Here is a 14,605-nt window from a genome sequence, read left to right as displayed (position 1 = left end):
AGCAGTCTACGAAAAGACAAAGTAGGCAAACAATTTGTCTTTGAGAATTTCCCTCCAAAAACAGATCTGGAGGCAAACAAGCAAGGACTCCTTCACCTCTATGCACAAAGTGTGCATCAAAAATAACAGTCGCCTGAGACATCTACCCACAGGGATAGCAAAAAGGTAAGTCAGAGCAGAGCTCTCTAGAGACCATGGTTGGTTACAAAAGAGTATAACATACTGTATAAATGAACGATAAAAACAGATTAGAAAAGATAAGGTGAGATCAAACCCAATCCACTTTGAAGTTTTTCCTTTTTTTATTTAAATAACATCCATTAAGAACTGCCCTTATGTGGTAGTGTCACAATTTACCATAATGTGACTTATACAGACACATTCACTGAACAGGATGAGTCTCAAGAGTTGTTTTTTTATATTTCAGAAAACACTGCAATACCTGGTAGAAATAGTCTATGTAACACAGATACCGCTGCATTTCAATGTGATAGCCAGCTGTTATTTAGTGGGAGCTATTTCTGTCTGAACAATTTAATAATTCAGTCTGGTTAAAAATTCTGCCAATTTAATAACAGTTTTCTCATACCATAAATCACTCTGCCAAACCTTGATCCTGAGGAACGGCTGTGTCTTCTGGGTTTCAGTACAAAAAGTTAATTTTTTCAATTTGGTTGAGTGATCTACAGTTTATTTTTAAGACCTTCTTTCAGCTCTTAAGCTGGGTGGGGGAAGTAATTGCTATCATTCCCATACCAATTTCAAATCTACCCTCTTTCACATGTATAGGATGCAAGTAATAACCATGCTGCTTAACAAAGAGAATTTGTGAGAAAATGTCACACACCCTGAGCCCGGACACTATGAAGCAAAGCAGTCCCTAGGAAGGACTGTTCAGACAGAAATAGTGAAATAGTGCAGCTACCACTGCACAAGCAAGCTTGCCTGCCACGTGTTTTTGCAGCCACACACCTGTAGCAGAGCACGTTAGAAAACAAAGTCTGAGGGCGGGAACAAGTTGAAAATGTCCAGTGAAGCAAAAAGATGAACTGAAGGGATCAATTTGATCAATTTGCCTCAGCGGTCAAGAGCTCAGAGGAAATTAAAAAAAAATCCAGGACCCACAGGTTAAGAAGCACTGGGCTGAAGGGAGTTGACTATCATTCAAATACAACACATTCACACTGGATAAGGCAACAGAATACTTGCATACATATACTGTACTATATATATTTCTCACTTGTTAGTTTTGGCAGCCAAGCGGATAATGGAAGGTGTCAGAACTGTCACCGCCCTGCCACTGCCTTCCTCTGGAGAGCATCAATCAAATTCAAAAATAGACCCAGCATACAGAGTGACAGGGGCCTGGCGTGAAACTGCTGAAGAGGCACAGAACAAGAAAGAATAAGAAAAATGATGATCGGATAGTTCCTGAGACACACAAGGACCTTATAAGAGGAGCAGTGCTGGATAAGGTATTGAACTTTCATTTTTTACCTGACTTGTTTTACCTCATCATTTTGAGTAAAATAATAAAAGAAACGAATTTACAATGTCTAAAACACTTTATTTCATTTGATTCACTCTTCAGGAAAGGATGAACAGTTAAACAAATCCAGTCACATTGTTTTATAATTCAGAATTACAAGATCAACATGCAAAAACTGCAGGCATGTTAGATAGACAAAGAAATAGCGATGGGTTTATTTCTAATTCTGTTTCCTTCAGAAAACCAAAGACATGTGGATCTCTTCAAACTAGATTATAACACCTCAATTGTTTCCTACTAGATAAGTCGATTGTCATCCCCTGGTCTGAGTAGAAAGAAGTCTTGTGAAAAAGACTCTCTTGTGAAAAGCTAAACAAAAGGCTACATTGTCAACAGACATGAACGATTATGGGAAAAGACCTTGGAAGGCTATAAAATGAATAAAAAAACATCTTTGCATGCCAGAGAGTATGGTGAGACCTTTGAAGAAAAAGCCCAAACATCTGCATGTTACCATGGCCTTCAAGAGAAAGATAAGCTTTTCCCCTCAGGAAAAAACTAAGGTCGTTTTAGTACAGATTCTAGAATTGAAGCTCTTTTACAGACACTAGAGTTAGATGAAAGAAAAAAAACACAAATCACAGCGTTATTGTTTTTTTCCCCACTGACTAAATACCATGCTTATATCAAGTGTAGAATGTAAGAATCCCAGCACACATACAGTCTCAAACTGGCAGCTTCTGTGAAGCATAAATTACAAAGAGTTCTTTCATTGCTTCAGTGGTACCAGTCTGATATTAACTACATTAGTTTAAAGGTGTCTGTTCCACCAAAGTGCTCCACTGAGAAACTTAAATCTAAAATACTGATGGTGAAAACTTTAGATAACTACATAGAAAAATAAATGAGGGAGAAAACTGAAGTACCGAGAAAAAAGCCCACACAAACACTGGGAGAACATACAAATTCCACACAGACAGCACCTCAGGTCCGGAATTGAAGCCTGGGTGCTGAAGCTATGAGCCAGCAATGGTCACCACTGCGTTACCATGCCTCCCTGTGTACAGATAGGTGTCCACATTAGAGACATGTCCTGGGGGGAGAGTAAAGCAAGAAAAGTAGAAGCTCAGATGAGGTACTATGAACAGCCTACATACTGACTTTATTGTAGGTTCTGAGGGAAAATGCTCTTGCTGTTTTTCACATCAATAATGCATTGTATTAAGCATAATACCAACACCTGTTAAGTTACATCAGGGAGTCCCTGCCTTCTGGTGTATGGTTTTGAGAAACACAATGTTCTAGTCTCGAACAGTAAACACCCATCCCCCTGTGGTCATCTACATTTTAGTGGAAAAACTATTTTGTGGAGAGAAATTCCATATTAGGCCTCAACGTTTTGTTATGGTTTGCACACACAAATTCTGAGATGATTTTCAGCAAACAAAAGAATGAACTCTGAACGTCACCACCCTCTTATCAGTGACCATCTCTTAAAAACAAAATACACCCGGGCAAAACACGTAAGAAAACCACAAAGTGCTAACCTCAAAAAACCTATTACAAAATAGTGATTTGTGGTTATTGTTTAATAATGTATTATCTATTCAATAATGTATATCTGTATATGATAAATATTGATTGCAAAGTATATAAATAACCAAAATGAAGCTAAAAGACAAGTATTGGAAGCAGACACTTTCTTTGATATTAGCATAGTACACCTCACTGTGGAGTGTTATCATGTCATTACAGAACCAGCTATTAGGAAACCATTAGATTCACATAAACCATACAGAAATAATGTATAGGTGACCTACTTCTTAAAAGAAAATTGTTTTTCCAAGAGCCTTCCTTCCTTCCTACCTTCCTACCATATCCCTCTTTGATTGTTCCACACTCTCACAACCATTTGTGTAAAGGCACTTGAATCAGGTCCCCTCATAGTTTTCCCTGTTTGAGACTAAAAAAGTGTATTTTAGCCCGCCTGTGTATAGGATTGCTAATCTGTCATGGATCCCAGGAAAGCATCAGTTAATATGTTGGTTTTTGCTGTGTCACTGCTTCTATAACCTGCATTTTCCCTCAGAGTGGTTGTGTGTATTCCATGACGAAAAACAGATTATAAGATTGAACAGTGCATCAAAAGTTACCTGAATCAATACTAAATCATTTTTTGCTTAGACAGAGACCCATTAGAGTTCAAAGGACATGACAATCTAAAGCTAAATCAATGCGAATTAGAAAAAGTCCGTCATAAAATACCAGCGACAACAAATCGGCTTTCAAATTACACTGTTAATGCCACAACCAAAACGTCAACAGAAAATGTTATCTTTACTATCATCTTGAATTATTTCTGTGCAAACAAAATTCACAGCAAATATAGTGGGTTAAAATGCTGCAGAGAAACACATCATGAAAAAAAAAGTATTTTGCTAAGATAACATCTTGAGCTGCTTATAGACCAGGCTTTTAAAATGACAGATACTGTATTTGGCCAAACTAATTTCATATTTTACATTGCCAGCTAGTTGCTCTGTGGTGAAACAGAGTAACACCAAAAATTACCAATTTAATTTGAAACATGTTCATTCATCATAATACCCATATGCTTATATGGTACATGACACAATTTGCCAGAATGTTAAATGCTTGCAGTAATAAGGGATCAATGAAACTAATTTGCTTGCATTCCTGTTCAATGTTTACACTGGATTTCACTTCCCATAGACAGCATCTATGCACCACTCATCCCCTTTCTTTCCTATTGATGGCCACCTCATGGATTCTGAAACAACAAGCCCTTTGGTAGAAAAAATAAATATCTGATTTGAGTCACCTCTTCCAAAAACAAACCTTATGTCCATAAATTAGCAAAAGACATGTTTTGGTTCTCATTGGTTTAGTTGAATGTCTGAGAGCATTACTTGGACTTTTGTGAAGCCTTTTTCTCTGGGGGGTTGACTTGTTCAAACATGGGCAGCCAAAGGCGGCTGGTTGAAAGTCAGAACCTTTCCAGACGCAGCTCTAGTGTCTGTGTGTCTTTTCATACAATTTATTACCTCTGAAGGCTAAGGAGTGGGGAAAAGTGACTGCACCTCACAGGTCCTGCCAGATAAGAACTCACACCGTAGTATCGCAAGGCAAAAAACTCACCGGTCTGTCAGATGTAACCTTGTGTGATGGATTCCAACACAGAAATGGGTTTCCAAGTCCACCTCTTGTCCTCTTTCCAGAATGAGTAATGAAAAACGCAGGGTCTATATCGATAGGGTGAAGTTACTGTACATGAAGTGTCCTTCAGGCCTGATAGGATTCCTGCCTCCTCCATTCTCCACAAACAGGGCTTTAGCATCCAAGACCTCAGGCAAAAGAAGTCGTACCACCTAGAATGTCTCAAGGGCTGTCCCCTGGAGAACATAGGCGGTGTCGTTGTTCTAAATGCTGTTCTTCAAGGAGGGTCCTAATGACAGGACACAAGCTTGATCCAAAGGCATTTTTGAACAAGGTCATGTACTGGGTGGAAGCTGGTGAGCAATGGGTTCTGCACAATAAAATAGGAAACCAAACTTATGCACAGTCATTTTTCATGCAATAAATTAAAACGACCAGGCTAAAATAATGAATGCTAACTCCTGTAGCCTTACTGGAAATCAGAAGATGTATGGCACCTCACCTTGGAGCAACATAACAGTCAGGCAGTCAGGGTACCTTTTAATTCACTATTACATTATAATGAGCAGACATGGAAATTTTGTCTCTGTGCTATATCAGAAAAAAAGGATATTAGGGACAGGTCAGCTAAACTTAAAATGAGTTTACAACAAAGGTGCAACAGAAAAACAGAACACCCCATATGAATAAAGAAATCACAATCACAAGAACATTTGCATCTCTTTTGGCTGATTCCTTATTCCAAATAGATTGTTTGTGTTCCGACAGATTACAGTCCAGAATGGCAGCAGCAACAAGATAAAAGAGCACTTGACACTCTGATCCAGATTTTTCAAATCCAAAGTATTTCTTGCAAATCAAACCTATCAGATATCAGCAATCCCAAGCAAATATACAAAAGGAAATCCTGTTTAGAGGGGTCTCTTTTTTGTACTACATGGTGCTCCGATATGAGGACAAAAAGCTTTTGTAATTCTTGCAACTGTTGACTCTCTTTTGCTGAAAATAGCCAGGTAGTGTACCGTACTTTTTGAAAGCCCTGGTGTATTCAAGACCTGCATGAGCACCAGGGGAACTAGTCAGGCAATAACACACCTGAGAGCACTTGAGCTAATTGATAAAGAGAAACTTTGAGCACCTGGGCAGACTAACAACTAATCCATCTAATAGTGCACCTTATGGAGCTACCGTTATAACATTTTAAATGGCTTTTGCCTCCATTATATTATAATATCTCAAATGACTATCAGTATAAACTAGTGCAATCCATGGGTTTTCAATACTACCATCCTAAAGACCAATGGGAATTTTTCACTTACAGTATATCTGAATGTATAAATAGTGTATAAAATACATTTAAATAAATCTTTTTGAAAAACCTAGACAGGAAACACAAGGTAACCATAAAATAATCATAACAATTAACTGACAAAAGTATATTTATCTTTAAATTCTTGGGAAATTAGCTTTAACAATTTACATTACCGCATGTTTAGTGAAATCCACCTGATAAACTATTCTCAAATACATTTTTGTGACTTTAGTCATCCTAATCGTATTTCAAGGGGGGAAAAAAAAACATGATTCACTACGTTTTTCTTAAAAACTATGGAAACATAAGTTAAAACAGTGTAGTTTAAAATCCTAACATGCTTTCAATCAGATACAAAAAGAAACACAGCAACCTAAATCAATAGAGAAATTCCTAATTAAAACAAGACTGTGAAATACAAATAAACCTGAAACAAGAGAAAGATGTATTCCCTAGCCAAAGCTGACCGAGCATGGAACTGCAGTGTAACTGTGTATTGGCCAAACTACTGAACTCAGTGCAACAGCACTGAAAGTTTAAAAGGGTAAGCTATTGACTCCCATGGCCTATTGGTTTAAGGCTTTACCCAGAACAACTATGATACAACTAGGTCTAAAATAAAGTATTAAACATCTGCTTCCAGGCAGTGCTGTGTGGGTTGCAGTCTGTTTGTGAATAACTCTGTTGTATCTGACAGAGTACTAACACTCCTTACCAATGTCACACCTTCAAGTGTTGATACATGGACAGTATTACAACACCACAGCTGCTTCTTGCCTTGAAACCTTCATGGGAAAACATGTGGGAGACCTCAGAGTGGCTCCTAAAAATAATCGCGTTGGTTTTTCATGAATTACGCTACTTGTTGGAACAGATAGGGGATTTTTATTTTCTGTTCGGACAGTTCAAATCAGGAAACAAGCAGGTCACTTGCTGCAGACTTTCATAATGGCGTATCTGTAAAAAACACGACTCACGTGAAACTGATGACAGGCAGCCATTTTTTCACCATTAATTTCTAGAAACGGCAATTGTTGGTACAAAAATGGAGCTATAGGATCTAGATGATTTAATTGTCCACTTCTTTTATAAGCATACAGGAACCAATTCAGGCTTCCCGCAGTTTTCGAAATGTGCTGGCTACCAGGCAGGACATGCTGGGAGTCAGTCAGATCGCCAGTCAGGACCGTAGTGCTGACCAGAATTGGCTGTTAGATTGTTATGGAAGATGCCGACATTATCTCTTGGGGCACAGATTCACAGCGATATGTAGTTGTGCGAGCCAGGACTCCCTGGAATACGGTTAAGCTGTATTACAGACTAAACAGGTGCAAACATAAATGAAAGAATAAAAATGCATTTTTGCCCAAGAAAAGGAAGCTATATTGGATTTTATCACTAAAGTTCTTAATGTTTTTAAAGTTAGATCACAAATACAGTATGTTGATACCAAGATCAATAAGAAAAAAGACATTTGCTCAAAAGGGTATCATTCTTACACTGCTAGACAAATTATTTTGAATATGAATTGAGTTCAAGTTCAGTTTATTTGTCATTTGTAACAAGTACATTGGAATTCTAAGTCGCTCTTGTTCTCTCGGTGTACGGACAGGTGAAGACAGCAATAAATAAATACAGTAGGTGAGTAGTGCAAAGCCAGGACCTTCCAGTACACAATTCAATACAACCTACAATATAGATTTTAAGATATACAATAGTATGTAACAGTGTATGTATGTATGCAATGCACAAAAATATATCATTCAACAGTCGATAGTAGTCAGTTTGTTGGCATTAAGCTACCTTTAGTCATTCATGTCACGTACCACTCAGGGATAAAAACTTTCTGTACCTGGGGATCTGTGTTTTCATGCTGTGGTACCACCTGACAGACAACAGTCTACCGAGCAGTGGTGCTTACACAATACAAGCAAATAATAATTCCTTACACTTATATAGCGCTTTTCTGCACACACCATTCAAAGCGCCTTACAGGTAATGGGGACTCCCCTCTATCACCACAGATGTGCAGCATCCACCTGGATGATGCGACGGCAGCCATAGTGCACCAGTACACTCGCCACACATCAGCTATCAGTGAGATAGAGAACAGAGAACATAGTGATGGAGCATATTCATAGATGGGGATTATTAAGAGACCATGATTGACAAAGGCCAGGGGGAAATTTGGCCAGGACGCCGGGGTTACACCCCCTACTCACAAGCAGGAAACTCATGGAGCTAAGAACAGCACTACCCACAAATATGAGGTAATGTCTAACTTATTGTTTCTACCTCAGGCAAGCTTATACAACTTTTGCAATGAATTGATGTGACAACTTTTAAGGTAACAACTGGCACAAAAACCATTTGGGGATTTTTAACACTTTGGTTAGCATTTGCTGCTTTGCAGCACTGGGGCCCTATGTTCAATTCAGGGCCTGGGGTGGTATCCGCAAAGAGTTTGCATGTTCTCTCCCTTTGTTCACATGGGTTTCCTCAGGTGCTCCATTTTACTCCCACAGTCCAAAAACATACTGACACACTGGTAGTTTAATTTTCCTCTGGTAAAATTGTCTGTGGTGTACATGTGAGTGTGTGTCTGTGTTAGTGCCTGTTTGGCTTGTGAAGCACTGGTGTCCATCCAGGGTGTATCCTGCTTAACAGGACAGCCACAATTGTCATAATGACCAGTGAATACAATTTCATTCTGCTTTGAAATATAAGGAAATGCTTACCACAACATAAAAGTGAGCAGTATTTGTTTATATCATAACCATAATTGACGTTAAGACAAAGAACTATAATGCATATATGCTCTGTACACAGATTGTAAGGTTAGGAGATGAAGTCAGTGGCTTTATCTCACACTTATAACTAAACACAAAACACCAACGTCCTGTCATGCTCAATTGTTAAAAACATTTTTAGCCTTGACTGCATATTATGCTTCAATATGCCAAATCTCATGAATTGAACTTCCTTTGAAAAATAAAATGTTATTTTCTTAGATATATTATATTTTCCTCCTTGGCAGCACAACGTGTTTTTTTTTGTTAGCGGTTTGCAGTTTCTGCTTTGTTAGCCTTGTTAGCTTGTTTTGGCAGGAGATATCTGGGTGAGAGTAGATACCTAATTGGGTGGACAGTTACATCACAGTGTCTCATGAGACTTGACAACAGGGGGGACAGAAATATTAGCCCAAGAAAAGAAAGAGAATTACAAATGGTGAGTAGAAAGATATAGGCAAACCCCAGTGATGAGATTGCAGAAATATATTCAGCTTTAAACAGCTTGTCTTGTGTGCCAGTGTCCTGCATTTATACTGTCAAGCTGGTGATTGATCTGAACTGGTCCCTGTTCTCCTCTCAAATCTTTATTCAGTACTTCAGTCAAACTCTAAGTAAAGTAGAGGAGAGATGTAATTTGAATAGTGATCTTAACTGGGATATCTCATCTAGCTGAGGAGAACCACAAACTGCCCATAAGATGGAGGATATCAGAAATTGCTCCTCCCTTAATGATGGGCAAACTAGGGGGCTGCTGTGAGGACAAAAAAAAGAGTTGGAAATGAACCCTTGCAAGTCAGGTTGATATTTGTACGTAGGAAAGGGAAAGTGGACAAGATTAGGGTTTGACCTCATCCTGGGCTTTTGTTTTAATCTCCACTAAGACATTCTTATCATTTGTATCAACGATTTAGGCTCTCTCTCTCTTTCCTAGCGTTAACCCCGCTTCAGCAGGGTCCGCTTGTCGGCATGCCCGTCTCCATTTGGTGGTTTGAACCAAATCTTTGAGCTGACGTTGCCATTAACTGCGACCGAGAAATAGTCCAACCGGCGCGTCGCTCCACCTGCCGTCGGAGTGGGAGGGGGGGGGGAGGAGAACAAAGTAATGTAGCCAATTCATGGAAGGGGATTATTAGGAGGCATGGGAAATTTGGCCAGGACATTGAGAAAGAGGCAGAAAGAGAGAGAGAACAGAATAATAATAATTCCTTACACTTATATAGCACTTTTTTTGGAAACCCCACTTAAAGCACTTTACAGGTAATGGGGATCCCCTCCTCCACAACCAATGTGCAGCCCCCACCTGGATGATGCGACGGCAGCCATAGTGCGCCAGTACGTTCACCACACATCAGCCATCGGAGGAGAGGAGAACAAGGTGATGAAGCCAATTCATAGATGGGGATAATTAGGAAGCCATGACTGATAAAGGCCAATAGGAAATTTGACCAGGACACTGGGGTAACACCACTACTCTTTTCGAGAAACACCCTGGGATTTTTAATGACCACAGAGAGTCAGGACCTCGGTTTTCCGTCTCATCCGAAAGACGGCGCTTGTTTACAGTATAGTGTCCCCGTCAGTATACTGGGGCATTAGGACCCACATGGACCGCAGGGTGAGCGGCCCCTGCTGGCCTCACTAATGTATCAACGATTTAGACTGTGATATAGGAAATAAACTAATTATGTTTGCAGATGATACCAGATTAGAAGGATTAGCAAATCTTGTTAGCATCTGAGTCACTCCAAAGACCCTGTGTTTCTCAAAGGAATAATATCAAACCTCCTGTTAATAACAAAGCTCTGCTACATCCACAAAACTTAATATTGATGTTAATTTAACCCTCCAGATAGAAAGATGCCAAACTCCACTGTCTCCTTACAGCATTCCTTCATATTCATAAAATAACCTCCAATCTTTGAATTCGGTTCTGTAAAAAATGTGAAGGTCAGAAGAGGAAAAAGACACATGAAGAAGATGAAAAAAGGTCAAACTTCCTCTCAGAGTTTTTGTTTCATTTGACAACTGTGTAAAACACAAACAGAAGACTGAGCATGCCTGGCTTCATAAAATGTGGTTTCTTAAGTTCTTTCCTGTTATTAGAACCAGCATATCAGAATTTAAAGTAATAAAGTCAGTCCACAGGCATTCTTGTAAGCATGATATTTTCTTAAATAATATCTAACCAAATAATATGGCATGACATACAGTATAAAGCAGTTACAAGTGTTGTACTAACTTCCAGGTAAAAGCCTAGTCCTGAGTGAAATGTTGGCTAAAACATGAAACCTGTAAAAAAATGATAAATTTACCAGCAATAAACATTCTGATCATGTCATGCCTTTCCAGACATGGGATATAATATCTTAGGATAACAAGCAGCATGTCACGGTTTTTCTCGAACTGTAATACGAGTCCTTTCACTCTTAGATGGCATCCCTTTATCTGCAACAAAAGCATTTCCAGAAATGAAAACAAAAGGTATCCTGTCCCAGTTGAAAGCAGCTTTTCCATCTGGAACAGCTTGCTTTTGTCCTGAGAAATCAACCTCACCAATAAAGACATTGGATTATTTGTTCTACAGCTGTCTACTCCTTCAGATTCCATCTAGAACCTATCTTCTAGTTCCCACTCCCATAACTCCCACAAAATTCACAACAAGCCTTAACTAGGAACTGGATTTCCACAGACTCTGTGGGATGGGTGTGAAGGCAGAGGTTTGTTTCAGTGCTGTGCAAATTTAGTTTAGGAGCCCTGAAAACATTTATGCTAAATATCAGCTTGGGGGGCCGCATCATGTACAGTACATTAATATGAGCCTTGCCAACAGCAGTTTCTGAACTTACATTCCTGTTAAGGTGGGGAAGGGAATGGATTTTGTCCAATAACTGCCTCCAAGGTCAAGCTCCTGACTAATCAACAAGTATTCCGAGAATCTCATTGTAATCTTGTAAAACCATCACATTTTAACACCCATAACTAGGTCCTATTATATATACATATGCACACACATACTTTATTAATGATAACCTGGGGCACCCCTTCCATTAAATAAAGTTTCCACGTGCTATCTGCCCCTGTGGTCACTGAGCTAAATATTATTAGCATGACACCATATCGGTAGGGTGGGTTACAAAACATTTATTCTTCTTTCTCTACAGGACTGAAAACCATGATACGCTTTGTTTAAAACATAGTTTTATTAGGCACATTTTGAGAGCAACAAGTGTCTAATAAAGTATTGTTATAAATAGATAACTAATAAAATGTTAAAAGGGAGGCACTCATGTCGAATACAACATTAAAAATTAATTCGAAATCTTGCTAAAGTCCTGCAATGGACTGTGTGCTGTCCCGGGTGTACCCCGCCTTGCACCTGTTGTTTGCGGAGATGGGCTCCAGCTTCCCAGTGACCCTGAATTGCAAGAAGCAGTAAGAAAATAGACGGACGGATCTAACTAAAGCCATACGAGGTGTATTGACTCACAGGTTTGCTGGATCTTGAATCCTCGTGACCCAGTGGATCACGAGGATTCCCTGCTCTCCCCTTCAAATGTTGAGTAGGTCCCCCTTACTGCATGTGAAAAGAGCAAGTTTAATACAAAGGGATCCCCAAATTACTCACCCCCCTCCCTGTCATTTTTAGAAAGGGGGTTCCAATGTAATTTTTTCCCTCTGAAATGTTACCTTTGACTGATGCTGGCCTCAATTATTACATTTTAAAATAAACATGTTCCCATCCAACTAATCCCCTTTGAAGTCATATTTTACTGCACTGAAAGTGAAACCCACCTTCACAGAGTCCAGTGCCAAGGAGGACAGCTATCTTAACAGGACCTTAACTTAACAAGAATGGCTAACTGTGTGATAACATTACACTAGTGGAAACAGGCCAAGGTACAGAAACCCCACTGCGCATTCAAACTGATCTCACATTTTGACTCACTTGTGCAGTCATGAGGAGTCCTGCACTGTCCTACAATGTGTCGTATTTTTGCTGTATTGTGTTCCTGCTGTTACACCAGTTAAACTCTGTGTTCTCTAATATTGAGACCAGACCTGCATGTGAAACTCCTACTTACTGTATGTTTCATGAAAACTAGTATGTTGCCTGTTCTGATTATTACACAAATGAAGCATAAGCTTCCCACCTTTGAAAGTAATTGTAAACCATCTCTCAAACACATCCTGCAAATCACACTCTAATCTTCCCTGCTGCTCAGTTACACACATCCCCACATACAGGGCCTGAAATAACAAAGTGACAATGTGATTTTATGAAGAAAAAAATCATATTTTTCTATTGGATTAGAAATCATGATTATCAATCCAGCTGTTCTCTGAATCCCACAGATTTCCGGAAATCAGTGAAAATTGATTAATTGGATTAATTGATTAAATGATTAATTAAGAAGTTAACTAGTATAATTTCAACCATGGAGTCCTCACCGTTTACAATATTTTCAACAAGAATCACTGTTATACAGGAAAGACGGATCAAATTCTTAAAGCACCGGTGGTGATCATTCTTAATTCCATCAGCAGTCTACAGTAACTATGATTGTACTGTTTGTGTATATGGGTGTGTCTGTTAAGAAACCTGTGTTTAGAAAGAGATGCTTTCTGAGCACATCTCATACCTGTTTTAGGATGATGCTAAAAATGTGGTCACTACACTTCCCCCTGAACAGTCCTTGTAAGATTGAGTGGACAAATAATTCTTTCTGGTGCAACGATCAGAATAGAAAGAAAGAGAGAGGAAGGCAACATTGTTGAACAAACGCCACCTAAATGTATTAGGTTTCATCCCATTGCAGACACAGCGCTCCCTTGCAGGTGGAATGTGACTGAACAGCACAATCTCAATGTTGGTAAATTCATACATAAAAATGATCTATCGCTCTTTCAGCTGCCTTGCCTCGACAACCCAAACAAATTACTCAGGCCGCACTGACAGACCAATTTTTCCAAAAATAACTCGAAGAGTTATCTCCTATTGCTTTCTGCCTCTGCTTTCTTGGTTATTAGACCCCTTTTCTTGCACCACATTACGTTGATGTATTTATTTACACATGGTGTGCAGAATGCAATAAATTCAAATTACTTGTTAAAGCAGCAGTGGTCAGCAAAGGAATAAAGCTCAAGCAGAGGAATACCATTTTAAATCCAATTTTTAGAAACCAGTTTATATTTTCCTGAAGTATTAGATGTCCTCATTTCCAGGACATAGGCACCTAATAACACTGTGTCAGGAATCCTCCCAAGACCGGAAACTTCTGATAAAAAGTCACTGCGTCTCAGAACATGGGATGCCCACATGCAAGCACTAAGGGAAGGTTAAAGGCACACTGAACCTAGCCAGCAGATAGGAGGATAGCAGAGCGTCTGGTGAAAAACACAAGGGAACACTGGGAAACTTGCAAACTCCACACAGAATGCTCCCTAGTTCAGAATCAAACCCAGAATCAAGGGCTGCAAGGAAGCGGCACTAACTGCTACACTTCCATGCCATTGTGTCTCCCTTTAGAGGAATGGTATCATTTTTATATCTCACATGAAACCATATTATACTGTAAACAACTGTGACTGCCCAGTATGTAACTTTGTTCTTAAAGTGCCAGATGAATTCCTGCGACTTATGCATAAGGCTAAACATTACAAATGATCTATCAAATGCTACCAGGCTACCAGGTTCTGCTACCAGGTTCTGAATAAAAAAACCCGTTATGGGTCTGTTCGCTAAGCTTCTCAATATTGCGCAAGACGTACTGCTTACATGCCGATTTGTTTATAGAATTATTCTGAATTAATTTAGCTGGCATCTTTATCAAATGC

General features: G+C 39.2%; 1 long non-coding RNA gene across 1 annotated transcript in view; it reads left to right on the top strand.

The window, feature by feature from the left end:
• The first annotated feature begins 1,284 nt into the window (after positions 1-1,284).
• The window catches only part of LOC148676845 (uncharacterized), a 28,395-nt gene continuing 15,074 nt past the window's right edge, over positions 1,285-14,605 (top strand). The window contains exon 1 of the long non-coding RNA XR_015928731.1: positions 1,285-1,475. This is a non-coding gene — a long non-coding RNA (uncharacterized LOC148676845). The remainder of the gene's footprint in view (positions 1,476-14,605) is intronic.

This window comes from Lepisosteus platostomus, chromosome 2 (assembly GCF_059453375.1).
Source record: "Lepisosteus platostomus isolate fLepPlt1 chromosome 2, fLepPlt1.hap1, whole genome shotgun sequence".
NCBI classification, from domain to species: Eukaryota; Metazoa; Chordata; class Actinopteri; order Semionotiformes; family Lepisosteidae; genus Lepisosteus; species Lepisosteus platostomus.
Note: the sequence above shows the minus strand (reverse complement) of the source record. Positions and strands in the feature narration are given on the sequence as shown.